A 7,252-nucleotide genomic window follows, 5' to 3' on the forward strand; every position below is an offset into this window, starting at 1 on the left:
TCAGCGTGAAAGAAGAGCCATTCTGAAACTTCAATTGAACATCTCCAACACCTAAGATCTCACATGTCTGCCCATTCCCTAGCTGAACATGATCTTTAGTGGTCACATAAGAGGTAAACCACTCCTTGTTTGGAGACACATGAAGTGATGCCCCTGAGTCTATAATCCAGTCACTCAGTGCATTTCCATCAGATGCTGTAAGAAGAGCTGACTCCATTGTATTCTTCAAGAAGTAGATGTCTCCTGACACTAAACTGTCATCCTCTGCAACAGTGTTTGTCACATTTATTTCTTGAATCTTCACTGAGGACTTGTTCTTCTCACCATGGTCTTCAGCTTTCTCTTTGCCTTTTTTTGCTTTCCATTCTCTGCAGTCTCTTTCCATGTGACCCTTCTTGCCACAATGGTAGCATTCTATGTCACTCTTGCCTTTAGCACTGCGGGACTTGCTACGAGACTAATTCCTCTTTCCACCTTTGTACTTTTCTTTGGTCCTTCCCCTGACAACTAAGGCTGTTCCTTTGCCTTTGTCCATTGTCTTTCTATTGGTTTCTTCAGTAAGCAGACTTCCTTCTACACCTGCTATGTTCAAACCATCTAGAGGTGCAGAATTACTCAAAGCTGTGCGAAAAGTGTCCCAACTTTCCGGCAATGTGATCAACAGGAACATAGCTCTAAGAGGTTCATCAAACTTGACACCTTGAGCTGACAACTGACTATAGATTGTGTGTGAATTTATTCAAATGATTGGACATAGGTGTCCCTTCTTTCATCTTCAAGTCAACAAGCTTCTTAAGCCAGTATACCTGTGAAGCTGCACTTTGCTTCTCATAAAGATCACTCAGCTTTAACCATGCTTGATAAGCCGACATCTCGTCTGCTACATTGAAGTAAACGCTTTCTGCCAAAGTCAGCATAATGGTAGAAAGTGCCAATTCATCCATTTCGCTCCATTCATCTTCGTCCATATCTTTTGGTTTTATCCCCTTGAGCTTTATAGGTTTTATCTGCTTCTTTTGTACCAACACGTGCCAAATCTGCTTCTTCCACAATGGGAAATTGTTTTCATCCAGCTTCTTGATATTGTAAAGAGCAGTGTCCTGTGATCCAGCCATAGCTACGCTTCATAGTAGTTTACTTTCCTGGGAAAAATTCGGCAGAGTTTCCCCTGTAAACTGACCTCTGAACCAATATCAACTTGTTAAATGAACCAAGAAAGCTTCAGATTCTGCAGAAATTTTGGTAGAGTCTCCTTTGTAAAATGGCTCTGGTGTACTAAAAACAGACCAAAAAACAGCTCAAAAAACACTGTCTCTTTGACACTGTAAGCTGCGGGTAAACCTGTCCTGCACCTGTACTGTCTCTGACTGTCCTGTCACTGTCCTGTAAGCATAGACTGCGACAATGCCTCAACGGCAGTAAAGCAAAGATGCAATCCCAAGTGTCTAACTCACAGTCAATACATCCTAGCTGCCTATCTAAGGGTGCTCGAGGGATCGCTCCAAGACCTGTATCACCGAAAGGATCTCAACATTCGAGAATCCCCCAGCTCAATAAAACCTCACTTGACCCTCAACAAAGGCTGCAGTAAATTTGATAGTACATAGACTTCCCACAAAGTCATACATCCACAAATTTCCCACTATATGCTGTAACCGCTGCGGCGGTTGTTTGCTGCGTGACTCACAGCCAGCGAACCCTCAACAAACATACATCATCTCTGACAATACATCCCATGTGGAAGTACCTGCAATGTTAGGATGAAATCTGGAATATCAAGCAGCAAACACAAGCTACCTGATGAGCTAGTGGATGTCGCCTACAGTCTGTGTGTAGATGCGCCCGTGTCGTATGTGACACGCCTCCAAGAACTGTGAGCCGTCCTTCGATGTGTAGACAGCCACAAATCAACACTCTGGGAGTGTCGATATCCTCAGCACCTGCAGTCGTAGGCCGAAAACCCCAAATTTGCAGAGTCGGATCTGCACCCGCCGAGACCACGTAGTCGAAAATGGCCTGCGCAGACCTTTGTTGAAGCCGAACGGTGACCGAGATGATCTCAGAATGAAATTCTGAGCACACCAAGCCCCTTGGGCTTACCCACGAGATTTGGGGCCGTGTCTTTGCCTGTCGAATTTCACTCCAATTTGAGCTGGTGACTCTAGCCTCGTGCAGTGCTACCCCGAGCCTCGATCTGAGCTCTGATACCAGCTGAACGAGTACGAGCGGAAGTGCGACGTGAGAGAGAGTGCGAGAAGAAGAGCACGACGATATGGTGAACTCGTTCTACTATAATGTGTAGAGCATAGTGAGTTCTTATTATGTTTTTACAAAAGAATATGTGTACATACCTGGCGGCCCGCCCACTTACCTGGGCGACCACATTGGGCTTTATACCCCAACTGTCTTCCCTCGAGCTCATACAGAGTGTTGTTGTTGCATCGGGCTCATCCAAATCCAGCACACATAAAGGAGGTTGCCACTACAATCCAAGTAGTTGGATGTGAGGGGCGATGCGCAACAGTCATGATGAGGTTGTGAAGATAGGGTAGGTAGCGATCATTGTCATGATCAACTTGCAAAAGTGCAGCAATAGCACCTGTAATTGTGGTCGACGGTTGACATGTCGACTCATCATGAGCAATTGATGAGAGCAGGTGCAGGCCAAGAATTAAAGAGTGGGGGAGGTCACATACACAAAGAAGTGTAGGGTGTGGGCGGCCCGAGATTATCGATCGAAAAGGCATCCAAGAGCAAGCAGACCTCACGGCCTGCATAGGAGCAAGCGACGAACCAATTGCATGCTAATGCAACCACTGGGAAGTTCTAATTAGTCTACACCCTCAAACTCACACACACACACACACACACACACACACACACACACACACACACACACTCTCTCTCCATCAACCTAGACCTCTCTCTCTCTCTCTCTCTCTCTCTCTCTCTTCTTTTTTAAGAAAAAAGAAGCACTTGGCACTCGTATGTATAGAAGCATGAAGACAACAAGAAAAAGGGGAAGGTGGACTAGAACCTTTTAGTCCAATCCCACATTACATTACCAACTTTGTTTACATACAAGTTTGTTTGCAACACAAAAGGCTCTCCACTCCTATTTCCTAAGAACTCAAAATTCATCTCATCCATGTTGTCTGTGCTTGAAGATATATAGGTTATAGTAACAATGTCGGCAACATCTCGGGGAACTAGCTTAAATTTCATGTTGAACCATCCATACTTACACTTCCCCTTGAATTGAGTTCTAATCAAGAACAAGGTTCCACATTTGACAATTGGCGGATGACTGCACATGATCATTTGCCCACATTGCATCAAAATCTTCTTTAGATGCAGAGATGTGAACAACATAAGGATTTCTTTTTGCAATACCTTCAAGAACCACATAAAAAATGAGCAACGAATGTCCGGTAACGAGAAAACTTTGAGTTGTAGTTCAAGCCATAGCCACACATGCATGAGAGAGAGAGAGAGAGAGAGAGAGAGAGAGAGAGAGAGAGAGAGAGAGAGAGAGAGAGAGAGAGAGAGGCCTTTTTGGAGACTGCTCATGCAAGGATGAGGACGTAGGAAGAGGCTCCTCCTCCAGCCATAGCCATAGTCTATGTTGAAGAAGAGGAAGCACGATGAGCCATGGGTTCTTACAAAGAAATAGCAGGTGCATCAAGCCAAATTGTATAGCATTGCTAACCGAAAGGTCATATTCAAGAGGACGGATCAATCTGTCAAAGAGTATATGTAACGGTATTCGACTATGAACATTGAGAATAGTGTGATCTAGAGAACTATAGTCAGCATTTTTATGAGAATACTTCGAGAATATAGAGAGAGAACTTGATTAAAGGTAGCAACATAACCATTATACTTAATTAGCTTGGCATGAAAAATACTTTGCAAGAGAGAGAATTAAAAAACTTGACAACAATTGAGGACCGGATTTATGTGGAACCGGTCCCCCCTCCAAAAGGCTTTTGTTTTATAGCTTATCCCATAAAGAGAGACTTGGTACAATACAAGCTTTGTGTTCCTTGAAACCTTGATTGTGTAATGAAGATAGAGGGCTTCATGCACCACAATTATGCCCGTAACTTAATCTACTTAAAGCATTAACTTGTCCCTGGCCTCAGTCCCAAGACCTCAAACACCTTCGAAGGTGGAGAGAGCTAGTAGGGAATGAGGGTAGGGAAGAGGAAGAAGAAGTAACATACGAGAAAGAAGTAGTGTCCTCTCATACCATTACTCATAGAGCTTAGCATAGCATAGTAGCATACTAATGGAGATGAAGAAGATGGCAAGCATAGCATTCAATCATGGCTCTTGGTTGGATTTGCATTCCATAGCCAAGAGTGTTGGTGTAGGCTCTCAACTTCTCAAGCTTGGAGAAGGATCCACAAAGTGATAGTGTGTGAGAGGGTGTATACCCCTCAAGCAAGCCCCTTGCTTAGCTTGGTTGAGCCCCCCTTGTAGCTTAAGCTTGATTATGATTGGACCCTCTAAGCCTAGCCAATCACATGCATAAAGCATATCAAGCAACAAGGGTAGGCTTTAGACAAGTGTCCTCCTTACCCCTTTGAGAGAGAGGGCTTGATAATATCTAGACAATTATTCAATCAAATTAAAAGCTCATTGGACCCCCCTTTAGCCCAACAAATAGGATTCAAGCACACCATGTGGCTAAACATAGGGAGAGCCTCACATGTGTCCATGTGCCCCTTGAGAAAGGGGTTTGGGTGCCTCAAGGGGGTACCCTTTGGGTGAGTGGGAGGTTAAGTCAAAGATTCCCCTAGCTTTGGGGCTCACCCCCTCCTTTGTAGGGTCTCTTTTTGACTTAATCCCCTCAAGCACCTTACCCCCCATGCATGGGAAGCTTCTCAAGCACCTTAGTCATCAAGCATGACAAAGCACCTCAAGCACCTTAGTCAGCAAGCACGACAAGCACCTCAAGCTTGGGTTGGGTTCCCACCTCAAGCTCAACCCTAGCTTGTCTAAGGTCCTAGTTCTAAGGACTTTTAACACTAGCCTTTGGACGTCTTTAATGAAGCTAACCCTAAGGTCTTTTAAGCTCCATTAGAGACGGCATTTCTCTTTGCTAGACCATCTCCTGTTTGGACCCATTGCCTTTGGTCGCATGCTGAGATAAATCTAAAAGCACATGTCTCTATTCTAACTCTTGTTCCCGTTTATTCTCCTACATTAAATGATCAGTTTAATATGAGAAAATCATTTGGGTTAGTTATATATTAGATTTCATGACAATATAGGCAACATGTAGTAGATCTGAAGCGGGAGACAAAGTCAATGGGTGGTTTCTATGTTGACCTTGAGGCCAAGTTCCTTTTCCTCATCTGCATTCGAGGTATCAATTACATGCATCCCAAAACTGGAAAGATCCTTCAGCTACGACATATTTGCAATGGAGTGTTCTTTAAAGTGAACAAGGCTATTGTTAATATGCTTAGAAGGGTGGAGCCTTATGTCACATATGGGTATCCCAACTTGAAGAGTGTTAAGGAGGTGATTTACAAGAGAGGGTTTGGTGAGGTTAGCAAGGTAAGGATTCCTTTGACTGACAATTTGATCATCAAGTGAGAAATTGAGAAGACTGGCATAATTTGCACTGAGGATCTTATTCATGAGGTTTACAGTGTCCTTTATCAAATTTGGAGATGTTGATGCCACTACGAGAGCGCGTGCATGCACAAATGCGTTGTCGGGGGATATGTGCTCGAAACGTAAGGCGGGTCAGGGCTGCTAGCTGTGGGAGAAGAGGGAAAGCCAAAAGTTGCCACGCCGCACGAAACAATAGTTATTAGTTAATTGGAAATGCTACAGACGCACAAAATTTTCTTGGTAATTGGCAAGAACGACAAAATTAATGCACAATTACGAAGTGGTGCCGTTAACGACACCATTAATTAATTCAAGTGATGATCTAGGAATTTAAGCTCCCTTTATAGTTTTTCTCGGGCCGTTAATGGCTCCGTGACTCGTCAAGAAAATAAATTAAACCTAAGCTGTCACCGATGAACAAAATACTCATGTGTCGGTTTTCCAAAATCGATTGTCTTCCGCTTTAAGTCTTCAGTTATCGTAGTCGACTCCTTTCTTTTGTTACTTGCTGAGCTCGACTCCCCTCCTGCCTGCGAGCCCCCTTGAATCTTATATGAAACTTCCTCCTTGCTTACTCGAGAGCGAGTCTCCTTCAAGTCTCCTTGCTTACTCGAGAGCGAGTCTCCTTCAAGTTACCCGGAGGCCGAGAGAGATAGAGCGAGCCTTCCTTCCCTTGGTTTGCTTGCCAAGGCCGAGAGAGAGAAAGAGATTTTGTTCCTCTCCTTGCTTCCCCTTCTCCAACACGAGAGCAAGAGAGAGCGAGAGAAGTAGGCCTTGCCTTTGCTTCCCTTGCCATGATTCTCTTTTTTCTTCCCTTCACGCTCCTCCTTTGCTTCCTTTACTAGCCAAGGACGAAAGAGAGAGCTTACGAGAGAGAGAGAGATCGAGCCTCTCTTGCTTACGACTCGGCAGCCACTTAGCCCAAGTCCTTGGGCGCTTCATTTGGCATGTATATCTTCATGTCGACCAAAGCATTGCCAAGCATGTCTGCTCCGGTTCCCCTCAAGGACACCCCATTTGGCATACATAAAGGCACCTCATTTGGTACACGGCCAAGGCAATGCTAGGCACCCCGTGCAGCTCATCACATTTTGTATACATATCAGCCAAGGCTCCGCATTGCACGGCATTTGGCACATAAAGCTCATTAAAACCTTAACATAATTTCGTAAGGGCATTGCATTTAACTAAAGAGTGTCTGAGTTTTATTCTCGCTAGTGCCAGGCACTGCCAATCACGACTTTTGCTGGCCAAGCACTGCATGAGATGACATCCGGACATGAGACTCTTCAAGCAATTACTGCTCCTACATTCCAAAACCCTAGCTGAAGCTCAAAACTCCCAGATGGAACACCGACCAAGCGGACCAAACTAGTATGGAACCGGCCCCCGGGAAACTTAAACGGCCAATATCTTGGCAACCGAAACTCCGATCGATGATTTGAAATGCGCTCCACAAAATGAGCACTTCAGGCCCGTGCATTCAATTCATCTCTGTCTCCTCATCTGCAGTTGCCCAATCGGTATGGATCTGCAATGGACATAAACTTCAAACTGTCATAACTTCTTCACTGTGGCTCCAATTGATGAGCCGTAAAGACACGCAAGTAGAGCACTTCAAGCA

General features: G+C 44.6%; 1 pseudogene; it reads left to right on the forward strand.

Moving 5' to 3' along the window:
- Positions 1 to 3,622: 3,622 nt before the first annotated feature.
- Positions 3,623 to 5,691, forward strand: LOC147430659 (large ribosomal subunit protein uL30y-like; annotated as a pseudogene).
- Positions 5,692 to 7,252: the final 1,561 nt, after the last annotated feature.

This window comes from Adiantum capillus-veneris, chromosome 21 (assembly GCF_014529385.1).
Source record: "Adiantum capillus-veneris isolate H3 chromosome 21, ASM1452938v2, whole genome shotgun sequence".
NCBI classification, from domain to species: Eukaryota; Viridiplantae; Streptophyta; class Polypodiopsida; order Polypodiales; family Pteridaceae; genus Adiantum; species Adiantum capillus-veneris.